General features: G+C 45.7%; 1 protein-coding gene across 4 annotated transcripts in view; it reads right to left on the bottom strand.

Moving 5' to 3' along the window:
* The window catches only part of LOC102164422, a 410010-nt gene that overhangs the window by 58332 nt on the left and 339013 nt on the right, over positions 1-12665 (bottom strand). For all 4 annotated transcript variants that reach the window (XR_002336182.1, XM_021064306.1, XM_021064308.1 and 1 more), the window contains one exon: positions 7713-7872. The gene's annotated coding sequence lies outside the window, so the exon portion shown is untranslated. The remainder of the gene's footprint in view (positions 1-7712; positions 7873-12665) is intronic.

Below are 12665 nucleotides of genomic sequence, written 5' to 3' on the forward strand. Positions count from 1 at the left end.
TGTGTTCTTTGCTGTTCTGCATATTCCGTGTTGGAGGCGTCTCTCAAATCTCCAGGGATTTTTATACTTAGGGGTAGGGCAATCATGAGTTGATCTGCTGTTCTAAGTGCATGAACGGGGACTGTTAATTGTCAGTTTCACTGTAGAGTGATTTGGCGGACTGGTTTTAATGGCACATCTTCCCTGTCCATATCTTTATAGCTTTTTGGCAAAGCAATGTTTCTCACAGGAGATTTTTTTCAATATTCTGCCTGGCAGCCAGCGTGGTGGGGGCAGGTGGACACAGAGAGTGGAGGGTGGTAGCTCTCAGTGTACATGGGATTGCTTTCTTCAGTAAGATATCTGTCTGTACAATCCACTGTGCCTGCTGCTACTTAAGGTCCCAAGTTTTGTGTTTTTCTAGATGATAAACTAGAGATGGGGGGCATGCTGGCATAGTGAACTAGGGAAGAGGTGATGTGCTCGTTTCTTTCTTTTTTAACTAAATTTTATTTTATTTATTTTATTTTTTTAGGGGCTCTTGAGCCACAATGCACATTTTATTTTTAATTTTTAAAAATTAAAAAAATTATTATTTATGTTTATCAAAGTATAGTTGACTTACAATGTTTCTTCAACTTCTGTTGTAGAGCAAAGTGACCCAATCACACACAGCTCCCTGTGCTGTACGGCGGGGCTCCACTGCCCACCCATTCCACGTGTAACAGTCTGCATCCCCACACTCGGAACTGCCTGTCCGTCCTGCTCCCTCCCCTTTCCTCATTTCTTAAAAAAAATACTTTCAACCACTTTATAAAAAAATCTACCCCCTTTAGTCCTACTTCTCAAGGTACTTGATAAGGCCACATTTTGAGGTTTTGGGGATTATGTAATGTGAATCTGGGTTTGTTCTCAGTTTCCTCTATGGCTGGCTTAGTACTTCTACTCTGCGTGTCTAAATCTTTTACCATTCACTTGTCTGATTTCTACACTCCAAAATTATTTCTTCCCTCTTGTGTGTGATCTGAGATGTTTCCAGAGAAAGCAATGCTGGTGAAGATTTTTTTTTTTTTGGACAATAAATCAGATTTTTTTCCCCAAGCAGTGAAAGCAGAAAGGAAGAACACCACCACCAACAAAAGGGAGGTGAGAACTTTCTTGGAGAATGCAAGAAATGATGAATGAGGCTAGGACATCAGATGTTTGGTGGTGGGATGAGGCAACCATCAGGAAGACTGCAAATAAAAAGTGATGGGATAGAAATGAAGGGGGAACAGAGAAGTCTAAGATGATTCTGTAGCTTCTAGATTGAAACGTAGCTGTCCAGAAATTAAGGAAACCTACGGGGGGGGGGGCGGCATTTTTTTAAAACCACTTTCTGGGTCTTATATCTCCCACAATGGACTAGGTTCCTTCAGCATAGGATGTGCTATCCTTCTTAGGAGCTGTTAAGCCCTTGGGTGGCCAGTGGTAGGAAAGATTCCAGATCACTCAGCCTATGAAAAATGCCAATTTCCAGTATATGTATATACCTCTTTTAAGCTACTTGGGCTCAGGTAAGTTTAGAGAAGCACTCCTCCTGGGAAGGAGCAGGGAAGGAGATATAAAGAGGCTGAGAAAAAAAAAAAAAAGAGAGAGAGACATGAAGGAAAAAAAAATAGTGATGACATCATTGCTGTGTTATAAAACTGAACCTTAAATCTGTAAGAGTCATTTCTGTTCCATCTCAATAGGGAGAAATGTACTGAGCTCTTGGGGTCGTTGACTAACAGGTCTGCCAGATGCATCCTGGGTTTGGCTGCTGGACCAGAGCATTCCAGCTCATGGTTTAAGATACAACAATGTATTATTAAACCTGTTTGTAACACAATGTGCAAGATGACATCATACCCCTGGGTGTGTATGACCTCACCCAAAATGTGTGCCCTGCTGTGCAGGAAAAGTGGAACTCCGGGATACAGACCATTAGGTAGAAGTGAGTATGGAGCCTTATAAAGAGCTGCTCTTTCCCCGTCCTTGCTCTCTTTTCTCTCAAATCCAAAATGTTCTTTAAAGGAGGCAGAAAAATATTTTATGCAATTTTGTATCAAAATGATGTCATAAAAATGCTGAGAAAAATGCATCTGAAATGAATGAAAAATAGATAGAGCCTCAGGGGATTTGTGATTTCGAGTCTGGGATGTCAGTCATGGTCATCCAGGAATTAAAAACCACTGAATAGTTAGAACAGTGGGAACTCAATGCAGGGAACTGGTTATACTGGAGATAGAGCAGCCAAGAAGTCTATTGAGACAATGAGGCCAATCAGATTGGCAAAGGCTAGAAGATGCGGCCACCTGTGAGCTGGAGGCAGGGAGGATGGGGAGCCTATTTGGTGGGCAGATGAGATGCAGCTGCTGCCGGAGATGCCACGGGAGGCAGAGAAGGAGATGCTCTGGCCTCCCCTCCCCTCTTCGGACCCTCCAAACTCCCCAGTTTCTTTCTGAAGGGTGGAGTCAAGAGGGAAACCATTTGACTTAGGAACCTGGGAAACCCAGCCTGTAGGGGTCAGTCCCCCGCAGAGTAAAGCAGAACAAAGGGGGGTTAGGAATAGATTTAAAAACAAAGAGGTCCAGAACCGGCACATCTGGAAAGACGGATGCTGCCTTCAAGGCAAGATCATTATTGTCTGCGAGATCTGTGCACAGTGAGGAGACAGCATCCAGAACTGGATGTGGAAGAATTAGGAGCTTACTTATGCTGAACATCATAGAGGGCAGCCCCTCCCCCACTCCCATAGGCAGAACTTTGGATTGGACGTCGGCCACGCGTCTACCCAGCATGCTTCACTCTTTTTAAATTACTCTTCACTGATAAAATCAAGCATGGCCCACAGTGGTGAAAACCATTATTTTAGTAGGAAAAATTAAATTTCATGTTTCATAAGCGTGGTTTTTTGTTGTTGAGGCTGTTATTTCTAATAACACTGATATCCAATACATACACATTTAGTTATCACGCAGTAACTCACTGCTGGGTGATTAAATTGTTTTCACAGGTCAATTCCGCTCCCAGACATTCCTACCTCAAGATTGAAGTAGTTTCTTTAAAAGGGATATTCAACAGTTGACTGTGGATGCAATGTGCTATTATTAACTAACATGTAATTAGTTCATTAAAAAAAAAAACCTCAACTGAATAGCATGTAACTTAATACAATCTATCAAGGTGGAGAAATCCACAGTTTCTCACAAATGGGAGCAAAATTACAGTGCAGGGAAACTGGAAATGAGAAGATGCCAGCTGGCAGGACACTGAGTGTTTCAGATTACTGTGTGTTTATGACCTCTGTGTTCTAGAAAAAAAATTAATTAGATTATGCTATTCGAGAATCTTGGAATGCTGTGGCTCCATGCCAGGCTTATCAGAACCACACATCTGAAGTTTAATTAAGCTGTTTTAAATTTCACCCGTATTTCTAAGCTTTGAAAAAGCAACAAACGTAGGAACTAATAAATAATGGTGGAAGATTCCCTCAGATGACGGCATTCAGTGTAAAATTATGGGCTGTTCCACAGTCTACTATACACTCATTTTCCTGATCATGAATGTGATATGAAGCAGTGCTCTTTCTTTAAGAGTATTTGGAAAATAAACATATGCAACATGGGAACTCTAATTGTAGAAACACGGCGAGTTGCTTTCAAAAATCAATCATTCCTTTAAGACTGACTGTGTCTATATCTCAGGTTGGGGTCAAGATGGAGAAAGGTGCGTGAACTCCAGCACAGAGAAAAGGAAGCAAAGGCAGATTTGCTTCTTGTTCACCTTGATGAGTGAGTCTTACTGACTGACTTTCCAGCTGGTCAACGTATGAGCAGGCATCACTTTTTAAAAACTTACTTCTTAATTGCAGTAAACTACACACAACATAAAAGCAACCATTTTAACTATTTTTAAGTGAACCGTTCAATAACATTTAATACATGCACATGCTTGTTGCAATCGCCACCGTCCACCTCCAGAACTTGGCTTAAAGTTCTTTTTGTTAATTGCATTCTAAACATTTTTTAAAAAATTAAGAATTTCTCTAGGACTATTGGGTCGCTTTGGCCAAGGGCTGGAAATGGGCAGGACATGACATCTGCGTCTGCATGTGTGGAGGCCAGTATGGTCCTGATTCACGGTCCTGCAAGAGAAGTGTCTAAGGGGTGTCGTTGTATGATGAGAGAAGAGAGTTGTGACTGAATAAAGCAACTGTCCAACCAGACTTGTGGAAGGAAAATATTGGCTCCGTTTGAGAAAAGGAACAAACAGGACAAGATAGAAACTGATGCCACTTTAATGAAGCCATTTCATTTATTCGACAAGTACTTAGGAGCATCTATGTGTACGAGACACGAGGTTAGGCAATGAGGGATTCATGGTGAACAAAGACTAAGCCCCTATTTCCAGAGACCTTATATTCCAGTTGGAAAGAGAGTCGATACACCGGTAAATATATACTAAATGGTGGTAAATGGTGAAAAGTAAGGATGGATACGAGAAACAAAAGCAAATTTGGCTTCCCTTCTCCTATTTATTCCCACTTATACCAGCAGAGATGACAGGAGGCGATCTCATCAGAGGGAACCTTCATCCACCCAGCAAGCCCTGGATTTCATTCCTTGCTGGGCCCTCACCTTGGGGCACGGTGTGATAACCTAGGGTGCCATGAAGCTGAGGCTGAGCTGGTCATGGTGTGAAGAACACACTTGCCTTGGCTCTCCTCTCTCTGTCTCTCAGTGTTTTTCTCAGTAATCTTCGTTCCTTTTCCTCTGATTCCTTTATTTCACTGGCCAGACATATGACTAAGTAAGCTACTTATTTCTCCCACAGATGGGCAGTGGAAAACTGCCATTATGCGCCACCATGCTAGCTGCCACAGGGAGTTAGGCATATGTAGGGCACGGTTTCTATGCCCTGGAATCCACTGGCACATAGATGTGTAGTTGAGAAGAGGACCGCCGATGCTACGTATCATGTGAAGAGCAGAGGTGACACGTGCTATGAGGAGTTCAAGAGATGCTGGGAGAATCGGGGAGGAATTCAGAGGAGGGGTAACTCTAGAGCTAGATCTTACTGGATGCAAAGTGCAGCATCACATGAGTTAAGAGAAGTGACATTCTCAACACAGAAGAGGTAACCAAGACGGCCACTGCTGCAGAAAAAAATATTCTGGAGGAAGAAGACTGAAAAAAATCTGATCAGAGGTCAGTGCTCTTTGAAACAGTATCTATGTGTGGGGAAAACACCTGGCAGAAAATTAAAATTCAGTCAATAAATTGTTTTATCTAAATAACATCCACTCACATATTCGGTTGATGTCACCACCGAATTAAGCTCATCCAACCATCATTCATTCCACAAATATCAGTAGATTTGCCTAATTTGTGCCTGTCCTGGGGATACATATAGCCAGTGAGCAAAACAGAGAAAAAGCCCCTGCTCTCATGGGACTTTACACTCGGGTGGAGAGAAATTTTGAGCATAGCAGTAAATAGGGATCATGATAAGTAGGCAGAGTGTGATGAAGAATGAAAATCACGAATAGGGAATGGAGCCTTGGCCCTGGATAATGGCCCTGGATATGGAGGGTGCCCGGCCTCCTTACGGAACAGGAAAACCAGTGTGGCTGGAACACAGACCAAGACGGAGAGGAGAGACGAGATGGTCCAAGGAAGCTGGGATCCGAGCTCGTGGAGCCCTGTAGGCGGACATACGAACCTTGACACTGACTGTGAGAAGAAGAGGAAATCACAGAGAGTTTTAAATAGCGGAGTGATGCGATCTCACTTAGGTCTTGGTAAGAGAGCTCTCACTCCTCTGCTGTGAACAGACTGAATATCACACACAGTTGTGCTGCAGACATGCCCGAAAGCCATTGCTAATTTTACATACTCTCTTCTGATACTTGATTCAGGAAAAAAAAAAAAATCAAGCTGGCTGTTTATTATGTCTAGGTCAACGATGAAGTGATGGATTGCTATCAATGAGGGTAACGACCGGTAGAAAATATAGTAATATATATCTATGTACTAATAATTGATATTAATTATATGTTACATAATAGGTTAACATTAATATCTATCTATCTATCGTGCACATGTGCAAGAGAGAGAATGCACAAGGAAATGAATGGATTTTATGGTTGTAGCGTTGTCTAGACCAGCGTCAAATCTGCACGGCACACGGAGGGATGGGCAGGGTAGAAGCCCACGGGCAGGAACTGATGCTCTGTCTCACAGGTGGTATTTCTTCTTCCAGAGGGAAATCCCAGGCCTGTTCCTAGTGCCTTTCGATGGACTAGATGAGCCCCGCTCCGATGGTCTACGATCTCCTCTACATAAAGTCCACGGATTGCAGAGGTTAATTACATCTACTGCATCCCTTCCCGGCAGTACGGAGAAGAGACTTCCTTGACTAACCGGGTACCCTAGCACAGCCAGCTTGATACAGGAGCATCATCACCGAGAACTAACCCATTTTCACCCAGGAACAAGTTGACAGGCTTTGTGTCAATTGCGACAGTTCTTTCCTCTACTCTCTGCTTTCTAACCGACGTTTTTGATTATGAAGATAGACTCAGATGTGGATTCCCTGTCTGATAGGCTCCACAGTCAGGTTCCAAGTGACAGATGACGAATTAGAAAGACTGGACGTGGTCTTGTTTGTGAACTCATTAACACTGGGAGCCTGGCTTGTGCAGTGGAACGTTTCAGTGCCAACGGGTAAATTTCAGCATCAAACGGCAGCCACCTGGCTCTTGGGTCCAAATTTGCTGCCATCCAACCATCTACCCTTTAATGTAAGAAGAGTGATACAGCCTGTACTTCGGTCCACATTCAATAGTCAGATTCCTCTTTTAGCAGCAAAATAGTGCCTGTGTGACTTTCTGTGGGTCGTGGGTAAGTTCTAGGGATGAGGAAAAACAACCCTGCAGTTCATCCTATTGACCCCAATGAACTCTGCTCAATAAATATTTGCAGAGTGACCGAAACGCCAAAGCATGCCTTGAGTTGAGGCAACTTGGTGACATTTCCACTGCGAACACTGTGCTACTACAAACTTTATCTTGGAAAACTCCTGATAGGTGGTAAAATTGCTCTGAACCTAGGAAACTGCGATTGGCCAAACTATGTGCTCTTGGAGAGAAACATTTCCTGTGTATTTAAAAAAAAAAAAAACAACCCCGCATGACTAATACACTAAGAATGTTCTCACCTTCTCCAGCAGAAGAAAGAAGTCAGGTAGAGCTTTGCAACAACCCGTGGTCGCAAACCTCAGCAGACACCCAGGTCATTAACTAACCACACGCATGTGGCACATGGAACGGAACATCCCAGGGCCCTGAAACCACAGGCATCTATCTGCTGGATTAAAGGAAGCAGTTTCACAGGCCCGGACAGAAAAAGGATGTGGTGAATTTTCAAATGGTTCTGATTTATAGGCAAGAAGGTGCAAGGTTATGGTACACAGAGAAACGAACCGTTACACTTCTCGTCACCACCACCCGCTTCCAGAAACCCCAGCGGCTGTGGTTTCTAGGAAGATACCACGACTGTCGCCATTACCGTCGCCTCCAGCCACACATCTGTGCAGAGCGAGTCTTCGGGAAGAGCCACCCAACCCCCGCCCTGGGTTCCCAGCCAAGCCAGGGTGTGGTATTTTTTCCTGTTTAATTAAAAAGGAAAAAAATAAAAAAGGAGGCTTACCCATTTGCTTTTGCCAGGTATCTGAAAGTTCAAAAGGTAAAAAGCATTTCCCTCCACAAATAAGCCATGGAATGTATTTGGAAGTGGAGTTTTCATCAGCACTTGCTGTTTCTGATCCCCTTCCTCCACTGCTTAGGAAGGTGAAATGGGGAGTTCTTTCCTGAAAGAGGAAAAAAAAAAAAAAAGAGCAACTTTGTATTTTTATTTTGACATCAATGGGAGGGGCTCTCGGAATGTCCGGTCATCTTTCAGATATTAATATAGGCTAGTGGCACGCTCAGAAGGGAGGGATTTTCATGCCCCCTTGGGCCTGGGGAAAGTTCAGGTTTCCCTTTGCAGGAAATAATAAAAGGAATCCACGCTCCATTCAAAGAGGATGGGCCACGATGGCACTTTATAAACCAACCCATCCTTGGCGAAAGGTTCTTTTCATAAAATTGTATTTTTAATTTAGACTGATGCAGAGCTGAATGTCGCACTTACTGCATCAGGCCACCTGCAATGTCCCACAAGGGCTCCTGTGCGTGGAACCTTGCAGAATGCCCCCACAGGATTCCTTCTCAGGCTGAACCCCGGGCGGGCATGAGTTGATGGAGGAAACGACATTTGAATGGGGACCTGAGAGGCAGACGCTGTGAACACTGGAAAAGGACAGAGCCTCAGTGTCTGCTGCCTGCCTCATCTCCTCTTCCAACATCAGCGGCCGCTTTTGTGCTGACGAAGAAGACGGCTTAAATTCCCGTCGTCCACTCTGCGGAGAATCCGCACCCACCCCAGTACACCTCCCAGGGCTTTGGGGCTTTCTCTTTCTTTTAGTCACTTTCCTCAGCAGCCAACTTGTAGATTCCTGCCCCATTTTTAAAAATGCTTATTCATTTTTTAATTTTTATTTTTTGATGACACTCAGAAGTTCCCAGGCCAGGGATCAAACCCAAGCCACTGCAGTAACAATGCTGGATACTTAACCTGCTGAGCCACACAGGAACTTCTCCAGCCCCATTTCTTTTCTTTTCTTTTCTTTTCTTTTTTTTTTTTTTTGTGGCACATGGAGGTTCCCAGGCTAGGGGTCCAATTGGAGCTGTAGCTGCTGACCTACACCACAGCCACAGCAACTCAGGATCCGAGCTGCATCTGCCACCTACACCACATCTAACAGTGATGCTGATCCTTATCCCACTGAGCAAGGCCGGGAATCAAACCTGCGTCCTCATGGATGCCAGTTAGATTCATTAACCACTGAGCCACGATAGGAACTCCTTCCCCATTTTTAATGAAAAATAATATGGTTCCTCCTGACTTAATGCTCTTCTCCCAGACAAGAGTCCGTGGCCTCAACTTTCATCACTCAAGCAGCCCATTAACTCTACACGGCAGGACCTGCTGCCGCTGAGATAAGTGCTGCCTGCTCCTATCACGCGGCCACCGGGCGGGCACCTGTTTCACTCTTTGCAGGCGTGTGTGCACCCACTCTGTGCAAGCGTGTCAAGGAGAATGTCGTCTTTCTAGTACATGAGGGTCTGAGGGCAGGGCAGGGGATGGGAGAAGTCCTCCCTGAGAAGAAACCCTGACGGGACAGAGAGGGAAGAGGGAAGCCTGGGATAACTTCCAGGAATGGATGGGCACGTCTGCCTGGCTCACTGGTTACCGGAAAGGGGACTGGGGTCTTAGGAAGGAGACTTTCCAGTAAACAGAAACCAAATGCAAACCGGCAGAGGCTAACAAGGGCGATTCTATGGGCGGTCACAGAGGCAGCACAGGTGCCAAGTCTGGCTCCCTCTCCAGAAAGTGTCATCAAGTCTTCCCCTCTCTCTCTGAGCTGTTTGGCCTCTGCCTTCCCAGACAGGTTCTCTCCAGAGGGGCCCCGGTATCTCGAGGCCATGCCTCATCTGGAAAGTGTTTAAACTGATGTTTCCAGGGAGTCACGAAGGTAAAATAAAGGTGAAATTCCAGAGCCACCTCATCCTGTGCAGTATTTGCAAGGTAAAGGCGGAAGGGCTAGTTCCAGTGCTCCTGGGTTCTCCTGACAGAAGGAAGACTTTGAAAAGGGTGGCAGTACATGGGGTGGGGATCTGAAAGGAGAGAGAGGAAGGATTTGTTAAAAAAAAGAGATTTTTCGGGAGAGAACTCCGCTCCGAAGCCCTCTCTGCCCTGAGTGCCTCATGGGTGCTACCTCTTGAGTGTCGAGCCTACGGAAGACCCACCTATGGGACCACTCTGAGTTGGGGCATGTAGAGGGGTGACATCTGAGTCACAGCTAACCACGAACACAGGATGGAGGAGCTGTTTTGGGATCAGCCCACAGCTCAAGGTTTGCTGAGAGAAAGAGGTGTGTGTTTCTGAAAGACGAGAGGTTGGCCTGATGGGAGAAGAGCCAGGATGGGCTCAGCCTGGGTCCTGCCGGGTAAGGCCACCAAAAGGCCTGGAGGGCATCTTAGGAACATGAAACTGGAAGCCAACGGTATGTTCTCCGGGGCTGCAGAAGAACTCACAGGAAATCCATTCTAGTGGGTCAGGGGAGCTGCAGGAAGTAGGCTTCCAGTAATGGGAACATCCAAAGAGCTCATGAAAGTACTAGCAAGAGGCAGGGATGGTTTTAGAGGTTGCCACCCAGAGCGCATGAAGCCAGCTTCGGAGAGGGGCATTTTAAGTGTGAATTTCCCTCCCTCACTCCTTAACATTCCTCTGTCTCCACCCATAACTCTGATTCCAAAGGGATCAGAAACCAGTTAGGATGTGGAGGCTTCCCAGCTGCCTCCCAGCCTGAAGCAGCCCTAAGTCAGGGGATGGGAAACTCTTTGATGTCAATCAAGTTCAAAGTTTGCATTAATATCTTGGACGTGACATTGTAATTTCTGAAGTGGACTATACTTGTGACTTAAAGTGACTTGAGGATCTAAGTAAACTCAGAAAATTGGCTTACAGGAACTTTTATCTAGGTCAGATAGAATTTGAAAAGGCTAGTGGAAAACAAAAAATAATTTCATTGGATTGCATTATAAATTCTGCTTGTTCAATGTTTACATCTCTCTACAAATCATGATCCAGAGAAAAAAAATATTCTGACTCCTCCAGAAACCATATGATTCTCTAAAAAGATTCCTTGTTTTCCCTCTTGAGTCCGTCCCCTCCCCCCCAACCAACTCTGTGACAAGAGAGTCATACGGTATTAAGAGTCCCATCTGGACCCCATCCACGGAAGCAAGGGGTAGATTCTAAAAGGAGAGGATGCTGGCAGGACGTAGACACCCATTACATCGGAGATGATGGCACAGGGATCCCGAGAGATGGTATGCCAAACCTCAAATTCCACTAGATGGGTTGGGAACATTCCGTCGGGAGCTCAGATCTAGAATGTGAGAAACCCAGCAACATGGAACAGTGCCTGCTGTGACATTTGCTGGGCTCTTTGTCATTCCCATGCCATCCACGGCACCATTTTTGTCACTGAAAATAACCTGGCCATGGGGGCTGCACTGCCCTCTCTGATATGCCTATTGGGCAGGGTGAGCAAAACGGGAGCCACCGTGGGTCCTTCAATACTCAGCATATAGGTGTAAAGACCACAGTGCTTCCTAAGAGTATTCTGGAAAAAAAAAAAAAGGAAGCTCTTAATCCACCTTGCAAAGGCAGCTCATTCTTCACACATCTTGAGGTAACAGGTCCTTTCACTTATTCAAAAGATATTTAGATATATTTTTTCACATTGATTACATGCTAAACACAGTGTTGGGATCTGGGAACACAGACGCAAATATTGAGAAGCACGTCTGTAAGCTTGTCTCCCTCTCTCCAGAAGGTAAGTTTCCCCAGGGCATGGGTCTTCTTTGCCTTGTTCACTACCTTGTTCACTTTGCCTTGTCTCCACTGTCTGTAAAAGTATCTTCTATGTATAGTAGGAGCTCAATAAATAGTTCTTGATTAGATAAAGCAGTCTACTCACTGCCCTCAAGATGCTTAAAGTCCAGTGGAGGAAAAAGCCTTGAAAGCCCAATGACACAGTGACACAGGAAGTCATAAAACTACACAACAGCAAGCAGAGGGTGGAAGCAGGGGGGAGTGGATAAGGCTTCCGACAGATGCTGCAACGTGAGACATTAAAGGGTAAACCGAGCATTGGCCCCTTGGGCCGAGGTTCCCCTGCCCTCCCCCTCCCCCCCTCTCCCCCCACGCCCTCTTCTATCTGAGGGTTTCTGATGCCTTGTCTCCCCTCTGGATGGGAAGAAACTCTGGACCTGCTCCTTCCTGGGTGTGGTTCTTTCTGTGCAATGCCAGTGGTGAGCTTACAGCATCTCAGCACAAAGCCGGTGGGACCACAGCTTTGTGGGATCTTGGCAGAACCCAGCCCAGTTGCTAAGGTCAGAGCCGGCCAGGGAGAGCCAGTCATCACCGCCGAGGCACAGGGGCTCAAAGGCAGAGCCAGCCCTTCCTGCAAACCACGCTTGCAAGGAGGCAACTGGGAGCTTTTCCTGTGTGTGGCCAATGGGTTGGGGTTAAAATATGATTAAGCCTAAACATGTAAACAGCCAATTCCCAAGTTCACGATGATGCAACACTGTGTTAGGGTCAGGCTGGATTGGAGCTGACTGTTTTGCCTCATGTTGGAATCTGCTCCAAGATGTGGATTCCTTTCATAAAGCCTGTAAGCCACCCCCAGGAAGAGCACGCCGAACCAAAGAGAAGCCTTTCTAAAGTTTCTGGAGCTTCTGTGAGACATTCTTCAGCCTCACCTGGGAAAACCCAGCAACGCTGATTGGCTCTTAGTGCCTCGGGAAAACGGGACACAGCTAGAGGGGGTGTCTGTGGTGCCCTACACCTGCAGCGAGGGCCTGCGGGGAGTGTGCTCTAGCTCACGTCCGAACAGAGAAGGAAAGAGAAAGGCAGGTGGAGAAGCGGAACACAGAGGAAAGTAATTCTCCCCCTGGTTGAAATGGCCTCCGACCGGCGCCCGGGCCT

This window comes from Sus scrofa, chromosome 10 (genome assembly GCF_000003025.6).
Source record: "Sus scrofa isolate TJ Tabasco breed Duroc chromosome 10, Sscrofa11.1, whole genome shotgun sequence".
NCBI classification, from domain to species: domain Eukaryota; kingdom Metazoa; phylum Chordata; class Mammalia; order Artiodactyla; family Suidae; genus Sus; species Sus scrofa.